Here is a 15,816-nt window from a genome sequence, read left to right as displayed (position 1 = left end):
GATGAATCAGTAGAGTCTTATGTGACTGCATTAAATGTTTTGTTGGCAGCTAAACGCAAATTCGAGAATTTTACTGAGCGACTTACCATGACAAATTAGTGATCAGATGTCACAATATGACCATCCAAGAGTAGTTGCTATCATTTAAAAGGTTATTTCTCTTTGAAGCAACTGATGCTGCTTCTATTATTGAGTCTTTGCAAGCTGAAGTGGAGATTTTAAGGAAAAATACAGAAGAGTAAATTCAGGCAGAAAAGAGAAAACTGCAGGGTTATGATTCTTTTTTTTTCTTTTTTACAGAGTTTTATATAGCGCAATCTTGACCCGGTATCAGGTATCAGAGTTCTTTACATAGCACCAGTTGCGTTACATGAGGACACATTCATTTTTGTTAGGCACAGGAAGATTAAGTGATTTGCCCAGAATCACAGGATGTTCAGCGTCATTGCTGAGACTCGAACCCGGTTCCCCAGATTCGAGGTCGACCGCCCTAGCAGTTAGGCCAACTCCTCTCCCCAAACTTCTAAAGTAAATTTGAAAGAAAGTATGACAAGCAGCAACCCATTTTGTGCCTGCTTTCGTTGTGCCTCTACCCGTCATGCAGCAAATTTCAAGCTATGTCCAGCAATTAAAAAAATACGCAATTTGCGTGGTTCAGTTGGACGCTTATGCAAAAGTGTGCATGAAAAGAAGACTTCAAGTAAATTAAATAGCTGATTATACAGATGAGGGTGCATTACAAACATTTTTTACAGATCCGGTGTTAAATATTAAATCTACAGACTATCATTTTTGTGAAAATTCACCACTGATATAGAAAAAGCAAATAAATGAAAGACAGGTTATTAATGGACCCTGGAGCCAACTATCATCACTTAAGATATGTTTGAGCAGTTGTAGAAAGACGAGTCACTTGAAGATCCTGACATCAAAGCAGAATCTTTACAAAGATCAACAATTGATTCTTTTGGTTATTTTGTGTCTACAATTAGTCTTCAGAATGTGTGTTTCTCTGGTAAAATTTATGTTACCTTTAAAGGAAAGAATATTTTACTTTGGGTACATTAAACTATGCTCGACATTGTACTTCTATCTGGCAAAGGCAGAAAAGTAATGTCATTTTCAGAACTATTACTCGAAGTCTTACGACAGCATAGCAATGGTAGTGTTAATCCCATGCATGTTACCAATTACCAATTATTCAAATGTTTGATCACAAATTGAACTGGCGGTTAAAGATATGATGTCTGTTTGAAAATAAGGTAGGAGAGCTAAAACATTTGAATTGAATATTAAACTTAAGGAAAACGTGACACCTGTTAAGCATAGCATCCCTTTAAGTATTAGATAAAAGTGAACAGTCCAAGGCTTTAAAAATTTGCAAGTATAACAGAATCAGTGGACAGTTCACATTGGCTTTCACCCATTGTCCTAGCTAAGAAAAAGAACTAAGAGTTGCACATTTGTATTGATCTTAGATCTTTATATAAAGTCATTCGGAAGGATGCCCACCCATTTCCAGAATTGAAGAGTTGATGGTAAAACTTCATGGTGGGGACATTTTCACCAAGCTAGACTTAAAGTCTGCTTACCATTAGATTGCCTTAGCTGAGTCTTTCAAACACTTTGCTGCTTTTGTCACGCCAGATGGTGTCTTTCAATTCAGAAGGATGGCATTTGGTTTGGCATCTGCCACTTCATGTTTTTCAAAGATTATATTTTCTGGGACACATTATTAGTACAAATGGCATCAGTCCCAAACCAGGTTTAGTTAAAGCCATTTAAGATGCTCCTGAAACAGGTAACAGAGTGCAAGATATGTCCTTCATTGGATTATGTGAGTTTGATGCTAAATTCATTCCTAATTTGTCATCGGTCGCTCATAAAATTACAAGGCTTCTCCACAAGAGGGTAGGTTTTGTATGGGGATGCAAACAAAAAGAGGCTTTGGCTCATTTAAAGAATGATTTATTATAAGCTGCTCAATTACAGCCCTTTGTCACCGGTCATCCTGTATGTGTAACTGTTGATGCCAGTGGTTTAGGAGCTGAAATAACACTATGGTTCAAGAATGTTGATCGCACTGTGGTGTTTGCTTCCAGAGTAATAGAGTAATAAAATATGTTGAAAAATCATATTCTGTTACAGAGAAGGAGCTGCTAGCCCATACTTGGGCAGTACAAAAGTTCAGAAATCTGTTATAGGGAAGACATTTTCAACTAAGGATGGATCACAGACCTTTGGTGTACATTTTAAACAGATCATCACTCCATTTTGAAAATGTAACTGCAGGACTCACTTCTACAAAGTTGTAAGAATATAATTTTTCAGTAGTACATGTTCTGGGGTTTTCCAACGAAAGAGCAGATTTTCTATCTTGGTTTCCCATATCTGATGAAAATGTTGATGGTGAACAATTGTGTGCATAATAGCTTCAGTGGTATTTTGAGAATCAGTCTTGTATTTCCAAACCTGATTGGAGTACTGCAATATTTTCCAATCCTGTTATGTGTAACGTTTCTAAATGTATAATTTATGGGTGGTCTAAAGAAAGAACCTCACAGGGGATTTAAAGATTTTTTGCCAAGTTGACAATAATGTACTGTTATGGTCATGCAGCGTTGCAATAAAAACAATAAAAAAAACATTGGTTATTTGGGATGTGGTAGGGTTCCTTGTGTGCTTGTGGTGATATGATTGGGAGTTGTTGGTTTCAGGAGCCCCTGAAAGGTGAGGTGAGGTGAGGGGCAACAGAAAGCTTTTTGTACCGCCACACCTTACTTTGGAAGGAGCTGCTCCTTTCTGGGATTTCCAGAATGGACTTTTTCCACTTTTGTCACTGCAGCTGTGTGGGGAGCTTGACCACATTACAAAAGCCCAGTGTTAGTGAATCACATTTAACTTTTTTTTAAAAGATTGATAGTTGCCACGGTCTCTTCATAATTTACTCTCAATTATGGTATTTTCTACAGAGGTGAAAAGCTTGTTTCTCCTGTTGCTTTAAGAATCATGTTATTAGAGTTAGCTCATTCAGGGCATTTGGGAATGACCTTGAATAGGAAAAGGTTACGTGAGGCCTATTGGTAGCCAAAGATCATTATATTGAGCAGAATGTAAGGAATTGTGTGACATGTTGCAGAGCAGATAAGCATTTATCTCCTAGAACACCTCCAATGGTAGCTCTGGATTCTCCAGAGAATGCCTGGGATAAGGTGGCAATGGACCTTTTGGGTGCATTCCATTCTCATATTGCAACAATCAAAATGCTTTAGCTCCTATTGGTTATAGATCAAATTTGAGTTTGTAAAAACACCTTACTTGTTGTCTGAAATTAATTTTCAAAGGAAAATGTGCTCGTGTGATGGCATGCCCAAGGTTTTAATTACCGATAATGGTGGGCAATTTACATCTGAATCTATGACTAAGCTTCTTAAACAAACAGACATTGAGCAAAAACACACCAGCCTTTAAGCCTTTATGATCCTCAAGATAGTGGTCTTGTGGCACATAGAGAAAAATTACCCATTTCTGTCACCTATTTACTAATAGAAATTATTATTCAATTTTCAATAATTAATTTCTGTCTAACAATTTTTTTTTGTACGGAAAATGGGTTAGATATGTCGACGTTTCGGTCTTGTCTTGTGATACATCTAGTAGACCATCTTCAGGACAAAGAAATTCATATGTGGACTGAAGACCCCTATGTAAAATGAATAATCACAAAAAATGTATTTGTCAAACAAATACATCATGAAAAGCATGACATACACCCAGAAAAAGTGAAAAGGAATGAAAAAAACTCAATTATCATGAAAAAGTGAAAGTCACTTGGATGTATGACGTTACAACGCATACTTTTACCACGCATACCATTACAACAAAACTTTTACAACGCAGGATCCATTACAACGCATGCCATTACAACGCATGCCATTACAACGTAAGTATGGGTAAGTATTTTTATTGTAAGTGTTGGATAGTGTAGGGGTTTAATTTACTATTCCAACTCCAGGGGGACGTAACAGTAGGGAATGTGTTGGATAGTGTAGGGGTTAAAATTAAATGTAATACTTACCCATACTTACGTTGTAATGGCAAGCGTTGTAATGGACCTTGCGTTGTAAAAGTTTTGTTGTAATGGTAGTGCGTGGTAATAGTTTTGTTGTAAAGGATATTCCCCAAGTCACTTAGATCTGTAGTCTTGATTAAAAATAATTAAAATTAAAAATTTTAAAAAAGGTGGAAAAGCCATCACCCACTTATTATAACATGTTAGCAGAGATTTACTCAAAATAGGATCAGAGTGAGGATCTCAAAGCAATTAGTCCGGATACATCAAAGTGATCTAAAAGAGACATAAATTAATTATCTGACTATATTCAATTGAATGGGAATAAATTATAACAGTGCAGATATTAGACTAGATCATTAGGATCTATATCTCTTTTAGATCGCTTTGAAACGTACTGTAAGTCGACTTAAAAAACCTAATATATACAGGATGAATGGCCAAATGACCATGTCTGATTAAAGCAGGTCGCCTTACCTGGAACTCATCTGAGCAACTCATAGCTAATATCCCTTCATTGTGCAGTACCAACTGAATCGACAAATTCCCTGCCTCCATTCTCATCCCCATTACAGACTTTGGAGCATTCACAGACGTCTTTGTTGGTTTTCACTACACTCCTACCCCCTTGCTCTTCCTCACATAGAATAACCTCTAGTTTAGAATAAGCCTTGATGGTATTAGGAGGTACAGTTAACTGTTAATAGTTCAACTAGTTTTTTGGACTTTCGAATTTTGTGTTCTGTGATTTACATTTGATTCTACATGACCTCCAATGAGATGCATCAAATGTAAATGGTGCTTTATATTCTTACATTTTTGGACATCATTAATAAATAACTGTTTCAAACAAATTAAACTCTTCACCGCAGGCCATTTACCCATCCATCACTAAGTGAGAATGAGGGAAAGAAACACATTAATACCAAGGGGCCATTTACAATCTTGTTCGGAAACTCTACCAAATCGGTTTTGGAATAGTTTCCGACCGAATCGGGTTGTGCGAGTCCAGACCGACCAATTCCGATGATTCCAAACATCGTTCGGTTGGACTTCCATTGACTTCAATGGGAGCTTGTGTTCCGAACGAGAACACAGGCTCTGTTTGAAAAAAGGGGTGGTTGGAGAAAACCTTGCACCCTGTGGTAGGCACCCCATGGTGCCTGCCACACTGTGCATGGTTGTACGGAGGGTTCCTATGGGTACCCCCTCGGGCCCCAACCGGAGGCCTTAGGGTGAAGGGGGGCCTGCTACGCACCCTCAAAGTCACTTTCCAACAGCTGTTTTGTGTTGAGCAAAATGTTTCGGAACGGCTGTCAGAATTGGCCATCATAATCACTCGGTCAGAAACCCTGTCCATAGAGCTGTTCGATTCAGCTCCTAATGACTCAAGCTGTCCGAAGGCCATTCAGAACCAATTCGGACAGCCCTCACAGTTTCCCTGCCTTGTAATTGGTCACTCTGAAATTTATCCGATTTGGTCGCAAACATAGGTTCCGAATCGGATTCAGAGAATCCGAATCCCATTCGGAGCCTTTCCGAACGACATTGTAATCGGCCCCCAAATGGTTAACTCTTCAAAAATATATACCCAGCATATTTGATGTACTCCATATGTTCAGTTTAAAATGTATTTACCATTTTCCACAAATATGTTTAAAATTGTTGTCACTTCATGCCATTTCTTTTCTAATATGGCCTTATAGCCAGCTGCCAGGGCTATATCAGTTGTTGAAGACGTTGAACAACCATTATAGCCAGAGGTAGAAGGGCTATAAGGCTATTAGAACATTCCACCCACTAAGGGTACAATGTTCTAAAATCAAAAGGGAGAAACATGAAGACAAACATTGGAATGTTGGAGCTCCAGACTTATACCAGCAATTATAAGCGCAGAGCACTCCATTGTCTTCAATGGACCTGTCAACGTTTTATGAGAGTTAATGAAAATTTAAATGTAACCATTTCAAAACTGTTCGTTTTACATTTCCAAGTGGCAGTAAGCCTCATGCAGTCAGGTATCAATTTCTGATCACTTACTTCACTCATACATGCCGACCCTCTCCCACTTTCCTCTTCTAAAATTTTGGCATGTATACTCATTTACTATGTCACATTTTTCAATGTATCACAAATAATGTTTTAAATGTAAACTCACTTATTGTCTAAAACATCCACTGTTGTGTACTCAGACAATATTTTGATGTATTTATATGTATGTTTGCTTTATATATAAATACATTCATTGTTTACTTTCTTATATTCGAAAACACCGAACCTCAGCGTTGTCTGTAAAATAAGCTGGTTCTCAATTACATGAGAGGTAGTATAGGCGTGTGACTTCACTTCCTGTGACATTATTGTAATCGCTAATAAGTCTCCTAGACATTTGTTTAGGCTTGTGCACTGCCTGCCTAAGAGGGGTGTATGGTCAGCCCTTTTCATAATAGAATCCGACTGTGATCATGATTTGCTAATAGTTGGTGCGCAGCATTTGAAGTTCCATTTGTCTGTATTTGAAGGTAGCGTCCCTCATCATAATTTAGAAGGGTTACAAAACTGAATGATAGAGTTCCAAACAGAGTAGACATAGAGTAATGCTCTGGAATACCAAAGAAGTAACAGATTATGAGGATACACTAGAAAACAAGTTCTGGAAGGGGCAGTGTGGAACTCAATGTTACAAAAGACCTAACTGGGGGGATATGCAACAATATTGTTTGGGTCACTTTAATTTTAAGGCCTTAATATCATAAAGGTACTTTAATCTCCACAGGCAACAAAAAAAACGAAAAGTGGCCCCATTCATCATCTTACAACAAGCAAATGTGGTAGTTTGTAAATAACTTACACCTCCCCGGTGCCAATCAGAATAATGACCCGAAGCCACCCATGTCAACGAGCTGCCTAAGTCTCCAGAGGAAAGGTGGTCAGAACAAGAGGTCCAAGTGGCTCGTCAGTGGAAATGGCCAGCCGCACAAGGGGGGACTGCAAGCCAACAGCCTATCCAAATGTCTGTGGAAGTAATACATTTCCAGCTTTTCCTTATTTGATCGCACCTGAGACCATAACGCAGGTACCAAGAGAAGGAGCCACAGAACCTCAAATTTCCACTGATTGATAACATCCATGTCAAAATACAACATGGTCATCATTCTATTTTTCCTTTCAACAGTTACATCTCGTATACAGCCTACCGCTTGAGAACAAATTGGAATATACATCGTTATTGAACTACGTAATGGTCACTTTTTACCATCAAATATAACAGACTTCTGTTTAATGTATTCCATGTTAAGTGTACAGAAGCATAAGTTCTGAAACTGCATATTGCCTCCAAGAACTATAAGATTCACAATTAGACCAACTGCAGATTTATTTCCCCAAAAAAGATAAGGAAAATATTTGGCTTTCAATAATTTTTGATGGCTTCCATTTTCTTTTTATTAGACAAACAAGTTCTTTATCCATAAATGTTTTGGGTCCTTTGAGACTATTTAAGGCAACATAGATATGTTCTTCAATGTGTTGGCTCCTAAGGCAAATAGAAGCTTCTTTAATACAGTTGATCTTTGATGTTGAGCTTTTTAGTAATACAAATATTAGTGGGATTTTAGGCTTTCAGACAAAACATTCTACCAGATGATCATCCCTACATTGAAAAGAAAAGGACTGGGAGGAAGAGCATACTCAAATACTTAAAGACTTAGCAAGACATCATTGTGACAGCACATATGCAAACACAGGATAATACGTAAACTTAGTAATAATAATAGTTCTTAGGCATAGTTCATTTACATAATGTGCGATGAAGCTGAAACTACACCAGTTGCAAAGAAATCACATTTACTTTAAACAGCAGAAAAGCATTTTTGCTCCAACAGAAAATGTCCTTGTGGCAGTGCAAACAGTAATTTTTAAGGAAAGAATCATAAACAAGGCAAGATACTCGTCATAGTATGTCTACACAATCACTGGAGGCAGCTACTAAAACAAGCATACCAAATTCTCAATCATTACTGTAGTATTGTGTAAATAAAGAAGGACAGAACTCTCTGTATTCCTGATGGACACCGTAGACCTGTGAATTAAATGCTGGAGGGCAATGAAGTGAATGCAGGTTTAGAGTGTTCTTGCTTACACGCTGAAGAATAAAGACATGCATAACTACTCTCCCTGTATGGCATATTCACTGGTGAGTGCCCGTCCTGAGTAGAAAACTACAATTACATGTGTGCTGGGTTCAATGGGCTATGAGCCAAGCAATTTCCCACTTCTGTGATGACTATAGCAGTCCAGGTCATAACAGATATATTTTCCAGTCCTGGACTTTTGTGGAATAGCCTAATGCATTCTGGGTACTGTAGCCTTGTTTTACCTCAACTGATTGAATTCCTATCCCCATCATTAGTAGCACTGAGTAAATACCACACTAACTTTAATACAGACAGATCGACACAACCTGCAATAGGCACAAAAAGCAGAAATCTGAAGCCAAGGAAGCCAACAAAGTGGTACAGGGAGTGTGAGGAACTGTTTCCTGTCATCACTGAGATGTAAAAACAGTACGATGACTGTAATATACTTAGATCAATGACATGGTATGATGGAGGTGATACAATCTGGAAGGACGATTGTGTAATGGTGGTCCTTTCTTTTCACGGTAGTGGAGCTGATCAGAGAATTTAACCACCTGCACGTAAATGAATTGTTTCACAAGGGGCATTTGATGCGGCTTGATGCCGTAACATGTCATACCCAGTGCAAATAAAATTAACACTGAACCCGCAAGAGTGCTCCAGTTATGTTCCTGGTGGAGGGACTTTGCTGTATAATAAATTGGTGCAGGACACATGCACTCCGGAGACACCCATCAGCAAAAAGTTTGGCAGGTGTGGTGGCACTTTGTTGGAATATATATGAATATATATATATATATATATATATATATATATATGTATATATATATTACCTACTGGCGGTCGCCAGTAGGTATATATAGTTAGGATTTTTTCTCTATGGGATTTTTGAAAATTCTATGTCTAATAACTTTGGCGTTTGTGGACGCAATTGGCTGAAATTTTCAGGAAAATGGCACATTTTCGTTTCTGAGCAGCTCCTGGAAATTTGGGGGGGGTTTGTCAAGGGGGGGGGCCGAGAAAAAAGGGGGGTCCCAAAACGTGTTTTTCCCATGTTAATTTCCATAGGGCGGTTGGCCTCACTTTTAGCTCGAACGGCTGAATGGATTTGCAATGAACTTGGCAAAATTGTAGGGACTGTTAGCCCGATGTGCCTTTGCTAGTTCTCAATATATGTGCTCCAGTGGATTTTGATAAATTAACGTTCAAAAAAATATATATATCTGTGACAGCCCTCCGGGTAGCGCTCCGGTTCGCGTACTTGACGCGAAACGGAACTTCGCGAAGCGAAGCTGATTGGCTCTCCGGTGTCTGTCAACATTCTAAACAGTCCGGAGCGGCCGCCATCTTGTCTCTCGGTAGGATCGAGAGACAAGAGGATGCCAAAACGAAGGGGGAAAGGACCGTAAGGGGGCATAGTAGATCCTCCCTGACCCCCTAGGTTTGATGTGGAGGCTTTAAATGGGCCCCGCGGGGAAAAAAAAAGAAAAATCGTTTTTTTTTGCGTGGGGAGCGCCCAGTACGCTTTTGTGCAGTGGGCGGTGGTAATCTAAATGATGAGGAGGGGGGGGCCATCGTTCAAAGCACATCAGCGTGCATAAACACGAAAATGTTTTTATCTACCACGTATTTGACTTATCTCCCTGAGATGCATTCCCTTGTGTTTCGGCAATGGTAGTCTGTTCATTACATAGATCGCCAGAGGGCGGTAGTACAGACCGCGCGTAGGAAAGGGTCAAAAGCCAGGGGTATAGGAGTATGTAACAAGCGAGTCATTTAATTGAAAAAACTAAACGTGACAAACGGTTGCAGGATCAGTGAATGTTGTTTTTTTAATTGAAAGTATAACAGGATCAGTTACAATAAAATCGTCCATACGCACACCATGGGCGAGTATCATGGGTAACATTACTTCGAAGCTTTATTAATACAATAATTAATAATGAAAAATCGACATCAATAGGGTTGTCCGTATTCCCAGTCAGTACCCTTCCCCGCCCGCCATGTGCACAAAGACCGCATACAACACCCATAACGTCAAGGCTAAGTAACTAGAACGTCATAAGGAGTTGCAAGTCGCTCCCATACTGGCGCCATTTTGGTCGAGGCCAGGCAGGTCCAGAGTATAGTTCAATGTCTCCAATAAGTAGCGGCAGGACCAGAATCCCTTTCAGCAGTTCTGGCTTTGTCATTACGAGCACTAGAAAACAAGACATTCTGGGCAATACCACCCTTGACGCAGCCTTTTATGCTACAAGATGGTGTCTTCCATTCAGAAAATATTGTTGGCAGCATTTTGAAAGGAAAGATAAACGGCCGTTCTCCTAGTGAGTCTCACATTGTTACATTTATGAAGAATGTTGAAGAGTAGTATGTTGAAAATCTGAAGCCATCGTTCTACAAACTCTCAACCAGCCTTGGATGGAAAAATCCTGAAGAATGTACAAACTGAAAACCAGTTTTTCTTTGCATAGCATCAGCAGCAACACTTGAGTCAGCTTTGTGTGAAGCCGCCATCTTGATCCAATCAATACCGTCCCCTTGCACACATTCAGGGACCAGGCCGCAGGACGTGTCTTCAGGTCAAACGGATTGTGGGACAAGGTCCAGAATGGAAGAGTCACCAAAAGGCAAAAAGTTCCGCCGGACCCCGGGAGCTGGCCGCCTATGTCGGGGGCGATCTTAGGCCACACCAGGGCAACAAGACTTGGGGAGGGGGCAGGAGCCAAGCGCCCCCTCCCAGTCCGCGCCACCACACCGCCTCTCGGGGGCCTCCGTCAAGCGGTTCATGGAGGCACCGCATCACATTGCTTTCAATGCAGTCAGGTCCTCAAACAGCCCCCACTTACTTTGAGAATAGTGAAGCTGCAGCAGGTGCAAATGAGCTTCAGACAGTGTTACAAGCACTGCTCGGAACCCTCAACTATGGCACCCAACATCCAGGACTTATGCCATTTGTGCAAGGCAGTGGCATTGAAGCAAGTCAGGGACCAAGCAACATACCATATCCAGAGTCCTTCCTACAGCCTCTGACTTCCTTCTTACCTAGTTATGGTTCTTTCACTCCCACTCCAGGCTTTTAGTCTGGGGATGGAAAACCATGAACCCACACTCACCTATGAAAATCTTACTATTGATGCTTGACTGAGGCCAAGGAGATCAGAGTGCATGTCTGTGTAAGGTGATGTACCTCTGGGGAGACAAGGTCCAGAATGGAAGAGTCGCTGTATCGTAAGAGTGGGAGAAATTTAGCCGGATGGCGGGTGAGATGCTGTAATAGCAAGAGCAGGCGCAACTCAGCTGGCCGAGAGAGACTTGGGGAGGGGGCAGGAGCCAAGCGCCCCCTCCCATCCGCGCCACCACACCGCCCCTCGGGGGCCTCCGTCAAGCGGTTCAGGGAGGCACCGCAGGCAGCTGTTCTTCAGATCAGTGGCTCTCACCGGCAAGGCTCCCCTCCTTTAGCAGCAATCGTTGGCGCTGTGGTTGCGGCCGGAGGCCCCGCCTAGTCAACGCCCCGGCCTCTCCATGTCGTAGGCCGCAAGAGTGGGCGCAACTCTGCTGGCCGAGCGAGAAATACCGTCCCCCTGCACACATTCAGGGACCAGGCCGCATTGCGAGGGCACCGCAGGACGTGTCTTCAGGTCAAACGGATTGTGGGACAAGGTCCAGAATGGAAGAGTCGCTGTATCGCAAGAGTGGGTGAAATTTAGCCGGATGGCGGGTGAGACGCTGTAATAGCAAGAGCAGGCGCAACTCAGCTGGCCGAGAGAGACTTGGGGAGGGGGTAGGAGCTAAGCGCCCTCTCCCAGTCCACGCCACCACACCGCCCCTGGGGGGCCTCCGTCAAGCGGTTCAGGGAGGAACCGCAGGCAGCCGTTCTTCAGATCAGTGGCTCTCACCAGCAAGGCTCCCCTCCGTCAGCAGCAATCGTTGGCGCTGTGGTTGCGGCCGGAGGCCCCGCCTAGTCAACGCCCCGGCCTCCATGTCGTAGGCCGCAAGAGTAATCGCAACTCAGCTGGCCGAGAGAGACTTGGGGAGGAGGCAGGAGCTAAGCGCCCCCTCCCAGTCCACGCCACCACACCGCCCCTGGGGGGCCTCCGTCAAGCGGTTCAGGGAGGCACCGCAGGCAGCCGTTCTTCAGATCAGTGGCTCTCACCGGCAAGGCTCCCCTCCGTCAGCAGCAATCGTTGGCGCTGTGGTTGCGGCAGGAGGCCCCGCCTAGTCAACGCCCCGGCCTCTCCATGTCGTAGGCTGCAAGAGTGGTCGCAACTCAGCTGGCCGAGCGAGACTTGGGGAGGGGGCAGGAGCCAAGCGCCCCCTCCCAGTCCGCGGCACTACACCGCCCCTCAGGGGCCTCCGTCAAGCGGCTCAGTGAGGCACCGCAGGCAGCGGTTCTTCAGATCACAACAGAGTCTTATGCTCGATCGATTGAGCTGGCCGAATCAGGCAACAAGAAGGTGTGGGGGGGCACCTCTTGCTTAACCACCACATGAGGAGGTGGTACTCTCTTCCTAGGAGGTGGTGGTGGTGGTGGGGATGCACCAGCTGAAGCTACAACACTTGCTATTGCTAAGTGATGAAAAAAGGTCTTCCTCTCACAAAGATGAAAGTCAGAGTGAGGAAACAAGGAGGGGTTTTCATCATTTGGGACAAAAAATAGTTCTCAACTAATGAAAAGTGTTATTTTTAAGTCACATGACCTAGCCTTACATCATTAGGAACCCAAAAGTGAAATGAACCAATGAAAAGTTTTATTAACAAGTCACATGACCTGTTATGCTTACATTACGCGCTCCGCGCCCCGGATCGCTTCCGGGTAGCTGCTGTTTTTCGCGCCTCGCGCACCGGAGCACTTCCGGGTGCGCTAACGCGGCGCATCATATGACAGAAGAGACAGGCAACAAGAACCATCAGTCAAAGAGGGGAGGGCAAGTTCTTCTCTACCGGGTCACGTTGGGGCTCCACCGGAACTGATCGAATTGGTAGTCTACAGTGTTTTTGGATGTTTCAGACTGAAGCTGGCGTCAGCATGAGAGCACTCCGTGGCTACGTCGTGGCCATTCCGCGAGCAATCATGGCAGTCGCTCCCCACCGGAAGTCTGCGGGAGTCAGGGGCTCCGGTGACTCTTGTAGAATCTTCAAGGCTGAGGGGACGCTTTTGGGAATGGGGCCCATGCCCTAGCATTCAAGCGTCCGAGTTCCAGGGTTGCCAAGAGCCATCCTTGCAGGCCAGGCCCAAGTCTGTGGAGCCGACGGCCATTTCCTGAGCTCCGTGGCAGCAGCCTCTCGCTGTACTGCAAGAGTGGGTGCAATTCATCCGGATGGCGGGTGAGACGCTGTAATAACAAGAGCAGGTGCAATTCAGCTGGCCGAGCGAGGCCCTGTGCCGCAGGAGCGGGCGCCACTCAGGTGGCTGAGTGAAGTGCTGGGGTGTAGCTGAGAAACCTCCACCTGGGGAGGTGGGAGAGGCTCGTTCGCGCCGCCTCTCCCTTCCAGTGCACCCCATGCCGTCAAGCGTCCGAGTTCCAGGGTTGCCCAGAGCCATCCTTGCAGGCCAGGCCCAAGTCTGTGGAGCCGACCGCCATTTCCTGAGCTCCGTGGCAGCCGCTTGTCGCTGTACTGCATGAGTGGGTGCAATTCATCCGGATGGCGGGTGAGACGCTGTAATAACAAGAGCAGGCGCAATTCAGCTGGCCGAGCAAGGCCCTGTGCCGCAGGAGCGGGCGCAACTCAGGTGGCCGAGTGAAGCGCTGGGGTGTAGCTGAGAAACCTCCACCTGGGGAGGTGGGGGAGGCTCGTTTGCGCCGCCTCTCCCTTCCAGTGCACCCCACGCCGTCTCCTGGCGCAGGTATATGTGATGGTTGGACCAGGGCACCGCAGGACGTGTCTTCAGGTCAAACGGATTGTGGGACAAGGTCCAGAATGGAAGAGTCACCAAAAGGCAACAAGTTCCGCCTGACCCCGGGAGCCGACCGCCTATGTCGGGGGCGATCTCAGGCCACACCAGGGCAACAAGACTTGGGGAGGGGGCAGGAGTCAAGCGCCCCCTCCGAGTCCGCGCCACCATACCGCCCCTCGGGGATCTCCGTCAAGCGGCTCAGGGAGGCACCGCAGGCAGCGGTTCTTCAGATCAGTGGCTGTCAGCAGCGATCGTTGGCGCTGTGGTTGCGGCCGGAGGCCCCGCCTAGTCAACGCCCCGGCCTCTCCATCTCGTAGGCCGCAGAGTAGTCGGGGAGAAATCCCGGGAACGGCGGCATGCATTTGGATCGATGTTGCAGCAGGCTGCCATGTAAATAGTTATTTAATAAAACGTTTTACCCTGTTACTTTGCTGGTGTGTTGTATATATTTATAATATTTGCATAGGGTTTGTCGTTGTTTTGGGCGGGGTGGGCGGCGGAGCCGAGCTGTCTTGCAGCCATCATGGCGTCGAGCTCAGTTCCTCTCACTAGTTTCATATTTCTCATGAGGGGTTGTTCCTAATGTTTCTATTTTAGCGAGGTCAAAAAGAGATCCCATTAGTGGCCTACTGATTTTGCTTGATTCCTTTTGTTGTTTCTAACGATTTTTCACTATCTGCAAAGACTAAACAGAGTATTGCGACTCTGTGCTTGTTTGTAAATAGAGAATGAACCAAAGAGAACCAATTCTAAAACAGTAAATGCTTGGATAACAATCAATCAAATGGAGAGGGAAGCAGGCACGACGGATTACAACGGGGGCAAAGGCCTGCGTTACCTACCCTTCACTATCTGCAAAGAGAGAATACTCCTAAAAGAAAAGAGGGTGGGGGCAGCGCTCAAAGCACATCAGCGTGCATCGACATGAAAATGTTTTTACCTACCACGTACTTGACATTTTAAAGCTTTTGATATTTGCTATTAAAAAACCATTGAAATTCACTAAAAAATCCATAGGTTATAGACCATATATAGTTAGGAATTAGCATTTACAAAACCTTGAAAATTCACTGAAAAAACCATGGGTTATAGACCATATATAGTTAGGAATTAGCATTTACAAAACCTTATTTTACTCACACAAAACCATTGAAATTCCATATATAGTTAGTTGCACTAACTATATATCGCGCACCCGCAATCCACTGCTGATGATGTCACATATTACATCATTCATGACATGGTCAGTGACATCACTGATGACATCACTGACGACAACTCAAATGACATCACTGACAACATCACTGATAATATCATTTATGTGATAATACGATGAACCTCTTCAGACTCTAATATACCCTTAGATACAATCAGTGTAAACAGACACTCACAGATTGTCACTCATCCATGGAGTTACTCATACATCTAGTCAGTCATGCAAAGAATCAATCACACCTCCATTTCCTCAACTATACAGTTATACACACCTTACTAATTCAAACATATTCTAACACATATTTACTCTCCTATACGATCCCTGATACAAGTTCACAATGATCCATACAGCCACTCACACATTCATTGGCTCTTATGCATGGTTATATATGTCAACTCTCACATGTACTGTGTTTTACATATGTACTTACTTTGACATGTTGCACTGAGATATCCATTCACTCACCAATACACTCATGCACACAGTCAAC

This window comes from Lissotriton vulgaris, chromosome 1_1, assembly GCF_964263255.1.
Source record: "Lissotriton vulgaris chromosome 1_1, aLisVul1.2, whole genome shotgun sequence".
In the NCBI taxonomy this organism is placed as follows: domain Eukaryota; kingdom Metazoa; phylum Chordata; class Amphibia; order Caudata; family Salamandridae; genus Lissotriton; species Lissotriton vulgaris.
Note: the sequence above shows the minus strand (reverse complement) of the source record.